Raw genomic sequence first — 20,020 nt, 5'->3', positions numbered from 1 at the left:
CTCTCAGATCCAGGCTGAACAAATGCTTCTCCCACATACTGACATCCTCCCTGAATATTCAATTTGGCCCTTCGACAGGCATTATCTCTGGTTCTCTGTGTGGGCAGCTCCGGTTCACAAGCAGACTCTTGTCTGTCTGGAAGCAGGAAAACTTTACATAAAAAAAGAAAATGCATGTGGTGGTGGGTCCTGCAGGGTATTTGATGAACTGCCACATGGGCGATCCGTTCCTCCAGTACCTGGAATGAAAGTTAATGGGGAGGGACCCAGAAAAGCTCAGCAGAATGGGGACTACGGGGAATCCACTTAATCTCATTCCCTGTGCAAGCACTTGAACAAGGAGCTCGTCAGAATACAGAAGAGGCATGGGTTCCTGAAAAGAGGGTCCAAGCAGCAGCTCACCAAGCCACCTCAGTGAGGGTGGAAAACACTTCAGCAGAGAAAGAATGAAGTTCTGGAAACTCTGGAAAAAAAAATGTTTCTGGAGAAACGGCCATGGCCATTTCCTCAAGGGCTGGGAAATGTGGCCTGCCCGCCCTCCCCTCGCTTTCAGTCCCGGCCTGGTGAACTCGAGAGAGGTACAGACTGAGTGTGACCCTTACCCTGACTCTTCCTGAGCTGCCGGTCCCTCCAGGGGCTCCCGGAGCCCACAGGTTCTTTCTGGATCCCATCCTCCCCCACTTTCAGGTGTGAATGACCGGGAAATGGCTAGCAAACTTCCCAACCCAAAAGGAGGTGAACAGCTTTTAAGAACTTTGCGGGTAGGGACGTGGGGGTCCGGAATAAGGCCGACAACTGGAGATAAGGATAAAGCATTAAGTTCTGGAGTCAGTTTCTCCTATGTGTATCTGTGTGAATGGAAGGCTCAGTTTGTTCATCTCTGAAGTAAGGATTTAATATCTACCTTGAGGAACGCATGAAGAAACAGCCAGAACATCTACTCCATAGTAAGAAATTAATAACTAGCTCATTTTCCCCACTCTGCTTCAAGGAAATTTGTGAGCATGTTGTCCTTGCTAATGAAACACACTTCTATTCTTTATTAGAATATTTATGATGTTCTTTAGTATATTTGGTATACTCTTATTTATGTAGGGCTTTCCACAGCCACCATTTTATTTTAGCCTCACAGCAGCGCTGTAGGGAAGGAATTTGTATTATTTCAAAATTTCAGGAAAAGAAAAAACTAAGACCCAGAGATAACAAGAGACTCATCCAAATCACAGAGATGGCAAATTAGTAAAGTTAGCTCTAAAGTCCACACATGCCCTTGCCTAGTGAGTGACAAACAGAATCCCAGTGGCTTAGGGACCCGCCCTCCAGGCTGGAATAATGAGCGTGGCACCCCCAACACAAGCACAGCCTGCGGATCAAACACAGATTTTGAAAACAAATCTATACAACAAAATGTAAGAAGCATCTCTACTTGCTGAAATATATAACCCCCCGAAGACACCCCAAACGGCAAATCTCCCTCCTGGTAACATCATCACATGCCTTCTCTTCAGAAATCCGGTTATAAGACGGAGTCTTCTCACAGCTTCTATTTGGACTTCTTCATTCTGGGCCAAGTAATATTGTCAGCTCTGCAGTAATGGTTCTCACGAAGAAATGTGTGTGTGTAGGGGGGCGGGGGGGAACAGGATGCTCTAATTATTGATGTTTTCATTTGCTAACGTTTGGTGTTTTACTGAGCAGTTGTTACCACAATACAAACATAGCTGGCAGAGAATGCTGCCAGCTCCCAGCACGATGAGTCGGGTCAAGGCACATGAGAACGCGGAGCTGGCGTCCCAGCCTGGGGCCCTGCTCCTCCTGGGCTCTGCCGCAGAGTGGGCTTGCTGTAAACTGCCCGTCTCGCTAATCTGTACCAGTTCTGGCTTTATCACTCCCACTGGTTTTCCAGCCACTGTTGGCTCTCTTGTCCCTGTCCGGTCTGCCCCTCCGGGGGTCCGACCTGCTTCCTCCCTCTAGGCGTGAAGAGAACCCAGGTTTGTTTTGCTTATTTCCACACACGCGTTGCTAACAAACTCCCTGCGCCTGGCCCTGCAAGGGAGTGAGGGGGGGCGGCCGATTGCGGACTCCCACTGTGCCTGCGTGCACAGGAGGACACAGGCACTTGAGAAACCATCAATTTCCAAAGAATAAGAACGCATGAAAACACATAAACATTACAGCGATATTGAATATACTTTAATCTTTTTTTGATGATTTAGAAGACTTGAAGTACTTCAGGGTCAGAATTATAAGCATCAATCATCACCACACTATAGTTGCACGGAGGGGCTAGTAAATAGAGAGTGCCAGTTAAAAGAATGTCATGAAAAAAGAATTTATTATGATCTGAGTCAAGCTGCTTATGACAGATGGAGGTCCAGGTCAGCATATTCGGAGGACGGGATGCAGACTTGGAAAATTCAACTTGGGCTGTCTTTATTCTGAAAAACTTCTTAAGTGTCTATAAAGTAGATTTTAGGGATACAGAGGTAAACAGGACTCTGTCACTGGCCTCAATGAATGTGCAGTGGAGACATGAACCCGCCAGCATCTGCAACATTCTTCTCAAGTCCACCTTCTATACTAGGAAGATCTTGCTAAAAATGCAACTCTTACAGCATTCTGTTGCTTAAAATCACGACAAAGGCTAAACTTTTACAAGATCCAGTTCCCACCTCCTTCTTCAATTTCATCTCCCATCAACCACCCTCCCTGCATGGTCCATCTCTTATACAAACCATGCTGACCTGTGGACTCTCCCTCTTCTCATTCCATTCAAAATCTGATGTCACCAAATCTGTGAAACTTTCCTTACTATTCTTCCTACATACCTCTCTGGTCTTCTACACACTTCCATTTGTGCTAGTATGACACTGGCCTGAATTTACTTACATATATTTCCAATAGACTAATTTTCATGAGGATGGGAATTATCTGTTTATCCTTGCATATCCCTGGAGCATAAAACAGAGCTGAAAAGTAGTGGTGCTCAATTAATGTGTGTTGAACTCAAATGAGGATGGAGGTGATGGGTATAAAGGCAAGGTTTCCGAGAGGCAGTGATGTCTCAATCTTCTCTAATGTGTTACTTGCCACTTGCTGGCCTTCAAACTTGTTTCTGGAAGTTTCCTGAAGCAAAAACCATTCATGTATGATGTGATCAAAGAGGTAACTTGAAAATTCAAAGACTTAATTTGTCCCAAAGAAAGCACGTTCCAGAATTTTCTTTGCAATTAACATAAAGGGACAAAGGATCTCAAGGTTAGCCACAAGAGCTTTCATGCAGAAGGAAAGCAATGATCCCTGGAACTCACATAGCACACCTTTCTCAATGGAGTCTTAGAGGAGGCTTCACTCTGCCTTCAGGAATGCTCATCAGTAAGTTATTTATTGCACAGGAGGTGTGCTACGCACAACACATACATTTGCCATTTAACCCTCTCAGTAATCCTAGGGCAGACACTATTATGATCCTCATCCTACAGATAATGAAGGGAATCCTAGAGATTAAGTAATTTGGCCAAGGTGACCCATAGGATAAATGGCAGAGCCAGGAAGTCAGAACCCTGGAACTCAGGCTCTCAATTACTACACTCTACCTTAAATCTTCAAAGAATAAAGCATGTTACTGATAGCTAGCAATACTGCTAATATCTGGCCATAACTCTGGAGCAGCAACTCAGACCAAATTCCACTGCAGATACTGTAAGGCAGATACTGTTTCTAACATCTTCTTCACAGTGTCTATAGGTTTGTTTTCAGATGTTGAGCTCCTAGGGAGCAAGCGCGGTGTTCTTCTCAATTTGTAAAACAATACAGTCTCCGGCATGTGGAAGATTTGACACTGAGTGGACCTATAGGTTTTCTCCATTAACAGGGGATATTTTATTGACAGATTTCCGAAACCCTTAGACACAAGAACTACCCATGAAAGGATTTCTAAAGTGAAGAGGCTCTTCTATTTTAATTAGAAGATAAGAAAAGTAGAGGTAGAAGAAATGTGCATCAGACCTCCAAGGACACACTGTGCCCCAATTTGAGAAATAGTCTTCTAGTTTTAAGACTTATTTAGCCTAACCAAGCAAGCATTTCCTAATCTCTGAGTATAATGGACCATCATTTAATGACAACTTCCAACATATCCCCTCCCCGCCACCGCCTCCAAAAAATCACCAGGCTGCACACATTCTACTTTCTTAGTATATCTTGACTCCCCCCCCTCCCCTCTAAATCCTCTGGTTTAATTCAGGTCTCTATTCATACATCCTCACTCCAGCTGAGACTTCTGCACTAACCACCTGGCCAGGTTTCTCTCCCTCCATTCCAGTCCTCTACGATCTTCACACCCAGTTCAAGAGTGATCTTTCTAAAGGGTAAATCTGTCCATGCAATGCCCCTGCTAAAAACCCTTCTTCACTACTTCTCATCACTGCAAGGACAAAGTCCAAGTGTTTGGTGGAGTTTTCTATGTCCTTCATGATTTAGCCCGACTACCTTTCTAGCTTACTCTTCTTCCACTGTCCCGGACCCCACAGACGCTCATGCAAACTTGCATTTGACATGCTTCTGTACAAACTGCTGCTTCTGCTGGTAATGCCCTTTTTTTCTCATCCACTTGAGCAAGACCTTAGCCCCTAGCAAGGCTTGGATGTCCCACCACTACTGTGGTCTTCCTTCTCTTCCGGTAAAGCACCATCTCCCCAAGCAGACTGAGCTCCCTGAGGGCAGTCAAGTCATTTTATCTTATTCCCCTCTGCCCCACTACCTAAATGCAATACTAAGCTGATTAAACATAATGGCGGTAATGAATAATTTAACATTCCCTTTATCAACATCCAAAAGACTATAAGCTATGAAATGAAAGCAAAACTGTTCTATAAAATATGTGTGTCTGGAAAAAGAAACCACTCTTAGTATGTAAAACAGAACAAATCTGATACAGAGACTTTATTACACAGATGACAGAAGAGCTGAGACATTACAGAGGGCACAGTGCGGCCATTTAGGAGATTCTCAACAGCAGGAGGCCGCTGCTACCCCTTGCTGGAGGGATGGGGGTGGGGAGAAGCAGCGCTACCGGAGCCAGGGCATGGGGCACCCGGAGGACCCAGGAAACACAGTGGACCTGTCTCCCGGGAGCTGGAACCAGAGACAAAACCCAGCCACTACTGGGGTTGCCAGAGAGGGAAGGAGAAACACCTTGTGGCTTCTTTCCTCTGACCTCTGGTCTTTCACCAGAGCCTGCCATGGGCCTAACCAGCCACGAGCCAGCTGGCCGGGGCCACCAGGAACAGAAGCATGCAGGGGCAGCGCCCCGTGATCCTCAGCAGAGGAACGGTGAGGTGTGATATGGGGACATGCAGGCCACAACTGCACAGCAAATACATGCATTTTTATATTCACTTCTGTGACTTCTTCTTTTGATAATAGCTAATTAATAAAATGATGCCACTCTCAAGTCTGTCTAATCAACATAAAACTGAAAATTCTGTGGACTCCTTTTTCATATACTGGGAGCCAAAAATTAGGAAATGCTACTGACTTCTAAGGAGCATTTGTGATAAGTCAACTTGGGTTGGAAAGAACTCTAAGTCTACATTAACTGTTAGGAAAGGATTTGCTAAGCAAATCAACAGAATGAAGAAGATTCCATAACCTACTGAAGTCAATATAATATTTCCTAGAATCCTGGAATTCTACTAATTATAAATTAATCCATTCACTAAAGTCAGCCTCTGGGACCTATACCAGGAAATATTTTTGTGATGTACTTCAAAGAAATAAAACTGCCGGTCTTTCAAAACAGTCTATAATTCACAACATTTCTCTCCCCTTCCTACTTTATTCTTAACTGGCGAGCCCATGGTGCAACGATCCCCAAAGTTAGTCCAACAGCTATCAGCACTTCCTTTAAAAATCAAGGCAACGTGACAAAACTTGTGTACTCACTGAAAATCCAGTTAGCAATTCTTCTGGAGCATTAAAGCAAAGATCATAAAGTGATGTTTTACAAAAATCTCAAATGGCAATTATTCTGTGAAACTAATGGTATATAAGACCAATCTGATGATTAAGATATAGCATGGTAAATGCTTTCATTTATGGAGAGAAAGTAATTAAGATTTATTAAGTAAAAATAAGGCAGTAAAATAAGCCTTTGTCTTACTGCTAACCATAAATTTATCTCAAAGCATGAACTCCCTCTAATTCACATTCAAAGAAAAAGTTACTACACAGATAAATTTTCATGGCAATACAGAAAACTGTTGCCCCATTTCCTCACTCCTACCTCCCTTCTCACCACCGAGCTCTTTTGCCATCACCCAAAACAAATACAAACACTCCTGAGCTATGAAAATTAAACTTGCGGAAACTGGTCAGTTAGGTAAGATAAGTTTTTTAAAGTGAAAGTTTACCATCAAAAGTGACTAGCTTTATGCAGATATTAAATATTTATAGGGATATACCCACATATGATTTTTACGCCTAAACATGGACACTGCCTAGGGAAAAGGAGAAAGTGAATGCTGTATTTTCTCTTTTGTTTAAATCTCTCTTTCCCAAAGGGGAAAAAAGCTCCCATTCTCAAACAGCCACTTCACAGGAAACAATTCTTGTTTAAAAGAAGGGTATGATTTGGCAGTTTTGACTGTTTTTCAGTTCCAAGCCTCCTCTTTATTCTCTTGTACAAATTCCACTCCCTATGAGTGGTCAAGATTAAAGGCAAGGATATTCTGTTGGTCCAGAGTGTCAGAAGGCCCACTGTCCTCCACTGAGATTCCATTATCCTCTTGCCTCCTGCCCACCTGGCAAGGTCAGGTGGCTAGGGCCGGTGCCCACAGTCACCACCAGCTAAGGCTAGCTCAGACCAGCTGGGTCTTTAGAACTGGAGCAGTCTTTCTTGCTTTTCCACAGAATACTGGCACACTAAAATCTGACCTTGACCTCTGGGTTGTAACAAAAAAGAAGGAAGAGCCTTGGCAACTCTAGGCCTGCCTCTAGCCTAGTTAAAAAGTTTTCACATGATACAGCCTGGTTCGCGTGGACTTCACTGTGGGGTTGGAGGCCAATGGCCCAGCTCCTATAGTGTTCATCTGTGGAGTCTCATGCTTGGCCACTTAGCCAAGTCAGACAGGAAGGCTTAAGAGTGGCTGGCAGCCAGTAAAAAGCAAGACTGGGTGTGCACATTAACTGTTTCCCACAGCATTTCCAACAGTCATTAATTTGGCATTACTCATTACAATCGAAGTGATCTATGAGAAGACTTTTACTAATTGACAAATCAAGAGAAAACTAAGTCAGAAAGACCTGAAACTAATCTCTACTATTACTAGCTGTGTAACCTTGAACAAACTACCTAACCTCTCTCAGTTTCCCTATCTGTTAGAAGAAGAGTAATTTTGCAGGATTGTTCTGTGAATTAAATAAAATTACTCAACATATGGTAGACATTTAGAAAATACTAGTTTCAGAATGGAAGTGTTATTAAATGCAAAATGCCCATCTCAATTGAATCTTGTATGTCCAAGCTTTTCTAGGAGGCAAGGGATCCTAATGAGAAAAGGTCTAAACAGCTCCATCGATCCATGAGTCTAGATTTACAATCCAAAGTAAGGCACAACAGATGCTGAAATTATATATTATGTCAACATAATATTTCCCCCTTAAATGATAACCAACATCTCTTGTGATAATTAGTGTGTTATCTCCAGTGCAATGGAGACCATATTTCTCAATGCCTCCGGAAACTTATATTACTTCATTTCCTCTGTTTTACGGTGAGGCAAAATTTTCCTGGATAACATTGTATGCTTGCCTGTGGCTGGAAAAAGCTTCCATCTCAAATGAAAGGAACTACCTTCTAACAAGTTGAAGACTTATAAATCAATTAAATGAACCAATTTTTACCCTCATCACACTGATGTCCACCACACATCTGTGGCTTCCTGTCTTCTAAGATAGTAGATATGTCTGGAATGCAAAGACAGTCTGTGGAAAAGAGATGTATGAAGGCATGAAGCAGATACAGGAATGTTTCAAAAAAAAAAAAAAAATCATTGTTCTTTTCCAATAAAACTCTGAGATGGGGCCACGATCTTTAATGGAGAAAGATCTTCCCCCAACTTTAACTGTGAAATTTGTCGTTCTCATTTATAACTTTTAAGAAAAATATTTTAATATTAAAAAAGGCTAAAACATACAAACCCATTCATTTTAGACTGCCCCCATACAGAAACTGCCAAGTCTTTTCTAATCTATCCTAAAATTTACTCACAAGATTCTATACCTGGAGAAATTTAATGGAATGACAAACTATTTTCTGTTACTGAAACCTCAAGAGTAATCAGTGATAGCGGTAAGAAACATTAATTTCATGAATGGAAAGCTCTAATGATTCAGAATGAGATCATTTTCATCTTGGTATAAAAGATTAATATTATGCTGAAAGATCTGACTTGCTGAGAAATCAAACAACTGGCCTGAACCAACCAAACTCTAAGAAATGCTAGCTGGATATTCACCATTTGTATGGATAGGGAAAATCTGATGGAACAAAGCCTGTGAATATCAAAAGCAAAGTCCTAGAGACACATGTACTGCTGCCTTCATCAGTCCCAGGCATGTCCTGAGGAGTGAGCCTTTGGAAGAATCTATCAGGACGCAGACTTTTAGGAAGAAAAAACTATCATTTGACACATCCAACAGGAATACATCCATTAGAGCCTTCATGGCAAGCCATGAAATCATGGAGGTAAACCGGTAAAAGAAAAAGAAAAAAAGCTACACTTTCATAGGGCAAAACACCCTACTTCCTTAATTATGTTTGCTTCAAGAGGAGATAATAAAAGAACTGGTCTGGGACTTTTTCTTTTTTAAAAAAGATTTTATTTATTTAATTTATTTGACAGAGAGAGACACAGCGAGATAGGGAACACAAGCAGGGGGAGTAGGAGCGGGAGAAGCAGGCTTCCCGCCGAGCAGGGAGCCTGATATGGGGCCCTGAGCTGAAGGCAGACGCTTAATGACTGAGCCACCCAGGCGCCCCTGGCCTGGACTTTAAAAAAAGAAGGGAGAGAGGGATGGAAGGGGGAAGGGAAAGGAGGAGGAAAAAGGAAGAAAATGGGGCTAAAGAGACATGACAACTAGATGCACCATGTGACCTCTGAATGGATCCTGGATGCGGGAGAAGAAAACAAAGGATACTACTGAGACAACTGTGGGAATGTGAATATGAACCGTGTCTTAGATGCTAGTGATGTATCAGTATCAGCTGTCCTTACTGCGATCATTTTACGGTGATCCCAGAAGAGAACGTTTTTGTTCCTCAGAGATAGATGCGGAGATATTTGGGGATGAAGTGCCATGATGTCTGCAACCTACTCTCAAGTGACTCATCCAAAAGAAAAAACAATCTAGGTGCAGGACGGATGTTCACTGTACTATTTCTTCAATTTTTTCTTAAGTTTGGATTTCTTCAAAATAAAAAGTGTGGGGGCGGGAGAAAGGAGTAGATAATTCTGCCTGACAGGATGGTGAGATGTTACAAGCCATATGGGGGAGAGAGAGCCGAGAGGAGGCAGGAGCTATTTAAACTGATGCTAACTCATAAACTGTACGGGTGTATCAGAAGCTTGTATTCACCAGGGCTGAAAATCAGCTGTAAAGGAGAAAACATTCTAGATACTGTATCTCTCCAAAACTTTCCTGTGCCATAATCAAGTGGGACATATTAGGGCCCTGTATAAGTGCTGAAGTACAGAGCAGCCCTCTAGGAATGTGAACAATCTGTTAACAGGGAATTCTCTACTATCTACATGTAAGCATATAAATCCTGAATATGGGCCACATGTATGTAATCTAGAATATGAAAAGACAACTTGTTCTTTTACCTGGGAGGAAAATGATTTTCCCCAGTTACATATTTTCTGACTGAAAATATTTTTGGCTTCCCCCAAACCTTTATGGGTATCTTATTTTCCACTGATGCTTCCATTCTGTTCCTCCACTATGTAACCGTACATGAAATTTCTCAGTTTGTGCGTCTCTGAAAGACATCTATGATCGAGAACTTCATCTTAATTAAATTCATGCTGTTTTGACATGTGCCGCCTTAAGTTACTTCAGTGAGTGTTACACAAGTGTCTACCACCCCCATCCCTTGCCCAACCCAAGGGCCACTAGGAAATGGAAGTATTTCTATTTCAAAGATACAAAGTTAAGAACATGAGTGTCATAATGACACCAAAAAAACATTTACATGTCACTCAGAGAGTTTATGAAGTGCTTTCATAAAAGTTAACTTCTCTGTGTTCATAGATATAAACACGGAAGAGAAAAAGAAAGAAGGTAAATAAAATAGCTGTCTGACCAGGATAAGTGAACACAGGTTATAAGTGAGTATGGGCATCTTAAATGTTTACAACCAACTATAAAGGAAAAATTCCCTGTTATGTTTTGTTGGAAATGAACAATTAGCAAATCCTGTAGAAGGGAATGAAGTCTGGTGCTTTAGGCTAAGAATGGGAACCAGGCAACTCTCCCTCCTATTTTGAACTGGGCTCCTGACCTCTCTATATCCTTAGGCAAGTCAGCAAGGCCCTAGGTTTCTTCTTCTGTCAGCTGGGGTTGGAGCCCCTGACCTTGCTCACTGGGGTGGCTATGAGTTGGCAAACATCACTGGAAATCCAAGATACTATTTTTTTTTTTAGATTTTATTTATTTGAGAGAGAGACAGAAACAGTGAGAGAGAGCACAAGTGGGGAGGAGACGGAGAAGCAGGCTCCCTGCAGAGCAGGAAGCCCGATGCGGAACTTGATCCCAGGACCCTGGGATCATGACCTGAGCTGAAGGCAGACGCTTAACTGACTGAGCCACCCAGGCACCCAACCCAAAACACTACTGACAATCATGTATTATTGCCTGTCTGCATCTCCTAAGAAAGCTGCAAAGCATGACAAAGACCCTTGATTGATTGACCATGCTTCTTGCTTTTACACTTGTGAAAGAAGATTCATGCATCAAAATTTGGAACAAAATACTTTTAAGGTTCCTAGGAATGCTAACGTTTTTTGATACCCAATTACTCTCCCTGTCCCAGCTGCTCTAGGCCTTATTATAATGATGCAACCAGTGGTGGAAGGCCGGAAAACATGAAGGCTCACTAGCAAGAACTCTCTGCCATGAGGAACAAAATGCTCTTCAGAGGGGCCCAGCCTGACTACACTAACTATGCCAACATCACCAAGGTGACGTTTGTCATCATCTCTGAGATGCCAATGGCAAAATGACTTCCAAACTTTGCCAAGATTTTAAAAAGAGCTAAGGAAAAAAAACGCCCCACGATGCTGCAGTGTACAGAAGAGCCAACTATTCCCCACCTCCCCCACCATATTAATATGAAGCTGAAAATACATATAGAAATGACCAAGTAAGAAAGACCCATCCCAATGGTCTCAGAGGCCAAGTGTATTTACTTGTGGTATAGAGAAAGAATTCCATAGAACTCATCCAAAAAGTTATTTCACATCCACTTCCAGACACAATGCAGACACATTAAAACTGTCTCATGCTTTCGAGGGCAGAAGCGGGCATTCTCCATTCTCCTGCCTCCATGTTACCATATGGCTGGATTTTGTTCTCTACTCCATACTCTTTTGTCCCCAAAAGAGGAGTGACTTGTTTGACTAGTGACTTTGGGAAAAGAAACCATGCACACGGAGTTAGCCCCTCTGGCCTATTTATTATAGGCCTCTAGTACAAATCATCAGAACCAAGCTCTATGAGCTCTTTCTGGTCAGCATGACCACAGAGATGATACATTCTGGGCCACTGTGGACACCTGAAAAGTTTTCTGTAGAAACAGGCTCTTCCCCTACAACTGAAAGGCCTACAGTTTTGGGGAGCCAGTTCAACTTAAGCAGAAAGTACTAGAAGTTATTTGGCTATATGTCAGGTTGCATTTTTTAATCAAGCTATTATTATTGGTAATAAAGCTGATATGCTCATCTCCATCTGTCTGACTTGTATGTTGACTTCTCAATTGGTTCTGACTCAAAAGGAGAAGGTGGTCTTATTTTTAGTGACCCCCCCCAATATCTTCCTGGAAATTCCTTTCTAACACTCATAAAACCAATCTAGAAACCCGCACAGCATCACCAATGACTCCATAAAGCAGAAGAAACCCAAGAGGGCCAGCTGCCGTGGCTGGGCATGCATTTCCTGTGAGGGAAGAGGTTTTACATGTCTGCTGCAATTTTTTAAGTTCTGGGACTGTCCATGGAAGAAAAATGAATGGTACCCAGCTGCATGATTTCAGGCTGCATTTTTATTATAGGCTTCTAGTATAAATCACTAGAACAAAGCCTGTATGAGCTGCCTGAATGTCAGAGACAAAAAGAGTGTCACAAAACACTGTTAGGTAACTTTTTTAACTACTATATATTTATATCAACAAAAGACCCCTAAGCTTTTATACTCCTGGGCATCTTTGGTAATGTGTTTGTATTTTATTTTCCACACATCCCCACCTCACTTTCTAGCATGACAGACTTTCTGGTGCAGTAGTGTATCAACTTCATTTTAAACCGTTATATGTTCTAAGTACAGCACTATCCCCTCTGACAAGGGCTCACTGTTACTGTGTGCATCTCTCAGCCCAAGCACATATTCTGAGGGGAAAACAAACCAGCATAAGGGAACAGGGATATGGGAGAAAAGCCTTTCCAAACACAATCCTGAAGGTTTCTTCTTCAGGAACAAATCTCTGGGGGAGATGAGCATGCTGCCTAGAGATGTTCCCTTATCAGGAAACAAGCAGACAGTGGCACAGAAACACAGCTGGGTCAGAGAGATGCTCTGCAGGCCTCAGAGAGTCACCTGGAGAAAAGGCCAGATGACGTTCTTTAGGTTCCCCCAAGGCTTGGGTGGAGGGCAAAACAAAACCTCAGTTTCCTCATGGGTCTCCCACCATAGCTGGCTAAACCTTTCAATTCTCTTGTATTGCTTTTTGTTTTCCCATAAGAGGAAGGAGATGGCATCATCATTTCCATTCAAAGGTGAAGGGAATGATTCAGTAAGGATAAATTCTTTTTGGAAAATGGTAACTTTTAAAGGCAATGGGCAAGTGATGATCAAGACAGTGGAGGAGGAGGATCCTGAACTCATCTCCTCCCACAGACACACCAAGGCTGCAACTACATACAAAGCAACCCTCTGAGAATGACCTGAAGGTTAGCAGAACATTCTTCCAGAGCTAAAGATATAAACAAAAAGCTACACTGAGAATGGCTGGAGGGGCAGAGATGTGATCTTGTTGAGACACCTACCCCCAAATGTGGGACCCACGAGCAGGAGGAACATCACAGCTGTGGAGATCCTCCTTGAGGACTAAGGGGTTCAAGATCGACATCAGACATCCCCTGCCCTGGGGCACTACACTGGGAAGATAAGCCCCCATGATGTCTGGCTGTGAGAATCAGTAGAGCTTAACTCCAGGAACTTTGAAAATGAGTGCGGCTTACCTCCAAGAGAGCCATAGGTATGGGAAACCAAGACTCTTCTCTTAAAGGGCCTATGCACAAGCTGACTTGCTTGGGGACTGGGTACAGAGGCAGAAGACGGAAGAGTACCTGGTCATATGTGAAGGAGCTTCACTGATGAGTTTTAGGGCATGTGCAAGAGACAGGAATCTGTAGGAATTTTCTCCAGGAACGGAAGCACTGGCAGGCACCATCTTGCTTGCCCTCCTTCTACCTAGCTGGCCCACTGCTGGCCAGAGCCAGTTCTGACACTCTCTACCTACCTTGCCAGCACTGTTCACCCTTCCCCTGTGTTTCCCTGTGGACCTGGCAGCCTTGGCAGGTGTCCCTCCATAATGCTCCCACTCTGCCATGCCCAGTGGGCAGACTCTGCCAGGACCAGCAAATCCCCAAAGTGGCTTCCACTCCACCACAACTGGCATGTGGCTCAGCCAAGACTGGTGCTCCCATCAAAACTGTTCTAACCAGCCACACCCACGGGCAGCCTCATCCAGGAACAGTGCCCCCACAAAGTAGCTCTCACCCCACCACACCTGGCAAGTGGCCTCAGCTGGGACCGGGGCTCCTCCAAAGTGGCTCTTAAGCTGGGGAGCAGCTCTGCCCCCCCAGCATACCCACGACAGTTGGGTCTTGCAGTCAGCCATAACTAGGACTAGACTACCCCAGAGCATGCTTGCAGTAGGCTTAGCTGGACATCCCCACCCACCAGTGAGTCCACAGCAGTCACATCCCAGCTAAAACAGAAGGGTGCATACAGCACACACAGGGGACACCCCTGGAGGTCCTGGTTCTGGTGACCAGGGGAGGACTGTGCATCTGGGTCCCACAGGATGCCTTCTACATTAGACCACTCCTTCAAGACCAGGAGATGTAGCTGATCTCCTTAATGCTCAGAAACAAACAGAGAGTCAGGCAAAATGAAGAGACAGGAGAATATGTTCCAAATGAAAGAACAAAACAAAAACCTCAGAAAAAGAACTGAACAAAATGAAGATAAGCATATATACCTGATAAAGAGTTTATAAGTAAAGGTCATAAAGATGTTCACCAAACTTGGAGAAGAATAGATGACTACAGTAAAAATTACAACAAAGAGAAAGAAAATATAAAAAAGAACCAATCAGAGCTGAAGAATACAATAACTGAAATGAAAAATACATGAGAGAGAATCAACAGCAGATTAGAGAATGCAGAAGAACAGATCAGCGATCTGGAGATAGGATAGTAATCACCCATGCTGAACCGTAAAAAGAAAAAAAAAAGGATTCTAAAAAATGAGAATCGTTTAAGGGACCTACAGGACAACATCAAGTGGACTAACACTTGCAATATAGGGGTCCCTTCTGGGGACAGAGAGAAAGGGGCAGAAATCTTATTTAAAGAAATAATAGCTGAAAACTTCCTCACTTGGGGAAGAAACAGATATCCAGGTCTGGGAGGCACAGAGAAAGGACCCCAAAGAGGTCCTCATAATAATTAAAAGACACATAATAATTAAAATGTTAAAAATTAAAGATAAGGAGAGGGGCGCCTGGGTGGCTCAGTCATTAAGCGTCTGCCTTTGGCTCAGGTCATGATCCCAGGGTCCTGGGATAGAGCCCTGCATCGGGCTCCCTGCTCGGCAGGAAGCCTGCTTCTCCCTCTCCCACTCCCCCTGCTTGTGCTCCCTCTCTCGCTGTGTCTCTCTCTGTCAAATAAATAAGAAATAAAATCTTTAAAAAAAAAAAATAAAGATAAGGAGAGAATCTTAAAAGCAGCAAGAGAAAAGCAACTCATTATGTACAAGGGAGCCCCCATAAAACTATCAGCTGACTTTTCCACAGAAACTTTGCAGGTCATAAGAGATACTTGGCAGGATACTTTGGAAGTGCTGAAAGGAAAAACCCTACAACCTAAAATATTCTACCTGGCAAGGTTTTCATTCACAATTGAAGGAGATAAAAAAGTTTCCCAAACAAAAAGTTAAAGGAGTTCATGACCACTAAGCTAGCCTTACAAGAAATTTTACAGGGAATTCTTTAAATATAAAAGAAAAGGAAGAAAATTATGAAAGCAAAATAACTGGTAAAAGCAAACATATAGTAAAGGTGGTGGATCAGCCTCTTATAAAGCTGCTGAAGGTGAAAAGATAAAAGTAGTAAAATCAACTGTATCTACAAAAATTACTTAAGGAATACACAAAACAAAAAGATGTAAAATACAAAGACAAGTGCATAAAACATGGTGGAGAGAGAGTAAAAATATAGTGTTTTCAGCATGTGTTTGAATTAAGTGACCATCAACTAAAAATAGACTGCTAATACATAGATTGTTATATATGAACCTCATAATAACCACAAATCAAAAACCTATAATAGATACACAAAAAATAAAGAGGAAGGAATCCAAACATAACACTAAAGAAAGTCATTACAAAGGGAGAGAGCAAGAGAAGAAGGAACAAAGAGAACCACAAAAACAAACAGAAAACAATTAACATAATGGCAATAAGTACATACCTACCCATAATTACTTTAAATGTAAATGAACTAAATACTCCAACCAAAAGACAAAGGATAACTGAATGAATTAAAAAACAAGACTCATTTATATGTTGCCTACAAGAGACTCACTTCAGACCTATAGAAACATACAGACTGAAAATGCAGGGATGGAAAAAGATATTCCATACAAATGAAAACAAAAAGAAAGCTGGGAAAGTAATACTTATACCAGACAAAACAGACTTGAAAACAAAGACTGTAAGAAAAGACAAAGAAGGGCATTACATAATGATAAGTGGGTCAATCCAATAAGTGAACGTAACAATTGTAAATATATATGTATCCAGCATAGAAGTGCCTATATATAAGGCAAACATTAACAGACATAAAGGGAACAATTGACAGTAATACAGTAATAGTAGGGGACTTTAACAACCCATTTATATCAATGGATAGATCATCCAGGCAGAAAATCCATGAGAAAACAGTGGCCTTAAACAAGACATTAGATCAGATGGACTTACCAGATACACACACAGAACATTCCACCCACAAACAGAATACACATTCTTTTCAGTGCATGTGGAACATTCTCTAGGTTAGATTACATTAAGCCACAAAACAAATCTCAATAAATTTAAGAAGACTGAAATTATATCAACCATCTTTTCTAACCATAACAGTACGAAACTAGAAATCAATTTCAAGAAAAAAAAAAAAATGGAAAAAATGCAAACGTGAAGGCTAAACAACATGCTACTAAACAACCAATGGGTCAATGAAGAAATTAAAGAGGAAAACAAACAAACAAAAAATCTTCAGACAAATGAAAATGGGATTACAACATTCCAAAATTTTTTTTTTTTTTAAAGATTTTGTTTATTTATTGGAGAGAGAGAGAGTGAGAGAGAGCATGAGAGGGGAAAGGGTCAGAGGGAGAAGCAGACTCCCCACCGAGCAGGGAGCCCGACATGGGACTCGATCCTGGGACTTCAGGATCATGACCTGAGCCGAAGGCAGTCGCTTAACCAACTGAGCCACCCAGGCGCCCGCAACATTCCAAAATTTATGAAAAGCAGCACAAGCAAAAGTTCTAAGAGGGATGCTTATATATAGGCCTACCTCAAGAAACCAGAAAAATCTCAAATGAACAATCTAACCATACACCTCACGGAACTAGAACTAAGCCCAAAGTTAGTAGAAGGAAGGAAATAATAAAGATCAGAATGGAAACAGAAGCAATAGAGACTAAAAATAAAATAGCAGAAAACTTCAATAAAACTAAAAGCTGGTTCTTTGAAAAGATAAAAAAATTAATAAACCTTTAGTGAAACTTATCCAGAAAAGAAAAAAAAGGACTCAAAATCAGAAATGAAAGAGAGGTTACAATTTATATCACAGAAATACAAAGGATTATAACAGACTACCACAATTATATGCCTACAGATTGAACAACCTATAGGAAGTGGATAAATTCCTAGAAACATACAACCTTCTAAGACTGAATCAGGAAGAAACAGAACATCTGAACAGACCAATTATAAATAATGATATTGAATCAGCAATCAAAAAACTCCCAACAAACAAAGTCCAGGACCAGACGGCTTCATGGGTGAACTCTAAAGAACATTTAAAGAAGAGTTAACACCTATCCTTTTCAAACTATTCCAAAAAGTTGAAGAGGAAGGAATGCTTTCAAATTCATTTTAAGAGTCCAGGATTACCTCAGTACTAAATCCAGACAAAGACACTACCAAAAAAAAAAAAAAAAAGATTAAAAGACGATATCCTTCCTGAACATAGATTCAAAAATTCTCAACAAAATGTTAGCAAACCAAATTCAATGATATATTTAATGGTCATACACCACAATGAAATGTGATTTATTCCAAGGATATAAGGATGGTTTAATATCTACAAAAATAATCAACGTGATATACCACATTAACAAAATGAAGGACAATAATCATATGATCATTTCAAAAAAACAAAAAAAGTATTTGATGGACTTCAGAGCCCAGCACCGCCGCCATGTCTTCTGGGGCCAGCGTGAACCCCCTGCAGCGCCTGGTGGAGCAGCTCGAGCTGGAGGCTGGCGTGGAGAGGATCAAGGTCTCGCAGGCAGCTGCAGAGCTTCAACAGTACTGCCTGCAGAATGCCTGCAAGGATGCCTTGCTGGTAGGTGTTCCAGCTGGAAGCAACCCCTTCCGGGAGCTCAGATCCTGTGCTTTATTCTAAAGGCTATAAGGAAGAAGTTCACTGAGGAATGCTTTTAAGCACAAAGTGATGAATAACTAGCTGCCTCCAAGTCTTAAGAAAACACTTTTCTCCAGACAAATGACTCTTAGATATTTCAGACCTTTCCTTGGCCTGGTCCTATAACCAACCTAAATAAATTCTTAATGTCACAAGTGTTTAAAAAAAAAGTATTTGACAAAATTCAACATCCATTTATGATAAAAACTCACAACAAAATGGGTACAGAGGGAATGTACTTCAACGTAATAAAGGCTATATAGGACAAACCCACAGCTAACATCATACTGATGTTCCCCTGATCTTAGGGGAAAAGCTTTTATTTTTATTTTTTATTTATTTTTTTAAAGATTTTATTTATTTATTCATGAGAGACAGAGAGAGAGAGAGAGAGAGGCAGAGGGAGAAGCAGGCTCCCAAGGAGCAGGAAGCCTGATGCGGGACTCGATCCCAGGACCCTGAGATCATGACCTGAGCTGAAGGCAGACACTTAACCATCTGAGCCACCCAGGCGCCCAGGGGAAAAGCTTTTAGCTTTGTTTGTTCCTAAGATCAGGAACAAACAAGAATGCCCACTCTTGCCACTTTTATTCAACACAGTACTAGAAGTCCTAGTCATAGCAACTGGACAAAAAAAGAAATAAAAGGTATCCAAATTGGTAAGGAAGAAGTAAAACTGTCACTATTTGTAGATGACAGGATACTATATATAGAAGACCCTAAAGACTCCACCAAAAAACTATTAGAAAACAAATTCAGTTGCAGGATACTAAATTAATATAGAGAAACTGGTTGTGTTTTTGTAATAATGAAATATCAGAAAGAAAATATAAGAAAACTATCCCATTTACAATTGCATCAAAACAAACAAACAAACAAAACATACCTAGGAATAAATGTACCCAAGGAAAGATCTGTACTCCGAAAACTATTAAGACACTGGTGAAAGATGTAGAAGATGACACAAATAAATGGAAAGATACACCATGCTCACGGACTGGGAGTTAATATTGTTAAAACGTCAATACTACCCAAAGCAATCTACAGATTCAATGCAATCCCTATCAAAATATCAACAGCATTTTTCACACACCTAGAACAAATAATCCTAATCTTTGTATGGAACCACAAAGGACTCCAAATAGCCAAAGCAATCTTGAAAAAGAGTAACAAAGTTGGAGGAATCATGCTCCCAGATTTTAAACTATACTTCAAAATTGCAGTAATCTAAACAATATAGTATTGGCATAAAAACAGATTACTGGAACAGAATAGAGGGCCCAGAAATAAACCCATTCTTGGATGGTCCATTAATCCATGACAAAGGAGACAATTATATACAATGGGGGAAAAGACAGTCTCTATAATAAGTGGTGATGGGAAAATAGGACAACCTCATGGAAAAGGATGAAACTGGACCACTTGTACACCATATATAAAAAGAAATTCAAATGGATTAAAGACCTAAGTGTAAGACCTGAAACCATAAAACTCTTAAAAGAAAACATAAACAGTAAATTCCTGGACATTGGTCTTAGCTGTATATACATTTGGATCTGTCTTCTCAGGTGCATGGAACTATATCAAACTAAAAAGCTTTTGTGTTGGTGAAGGTAATCATCAACAAATGAAAAGGTAAGCTATTGAATGGGAGAAGATTTCCAAATGATATATCTGATAAAGGGTTAATATCTAAAATATATAAAGAATTCATACAACACCAAAAAACCCACAAACGTACCAATT

At 41.3% G+C, this 20,020-nt stretch overlaps 1 protein-coding gene and 1 pseudogene across 1 annotated transcript in view; one reads left to right on the top strand and one right to left on the bottom strand.

Annotated features, from left to right (window-relative positions):
* GATB (glutamyl-tRNA amidotransferase subunit B) overlaps positions 1-20,020 on the bottom strand; it is a 92,848-nt gene that overhangs the window by 55,708 nt on the left and 17,120 nt on the right. The gene's annotated exons all lie outside the window — the stretch shown is intronic.
* LOC102732722 (guanine nucleotide-binding protein G(I)/G(S)/G(O) subunit gamma-10 pseudogene) lies at positions 18,041-18,398 on the top strand (annotated as a pseudogene).

This window comes from Leptonychotes weddellii, chromosome 2 (assembly GCF_054177405.1).
Source record: "Leptonychotes weddellii isolate Sample4059 chromosome 2, ASM5417740v2, whole genome shotgun sequence".
NCBI classification, from domain to species: Eukaryota; Metazoa; Chordata; class Mammalia; order Carnivora; family Phocidae; genus Leptonychotes; species Leptonychotes weddellii.
The sequence above is the reverse complement of the archived record's forward strand: the minus strand, read 5'-3'. Positions and strand labels throughout refer to the sequence as shown.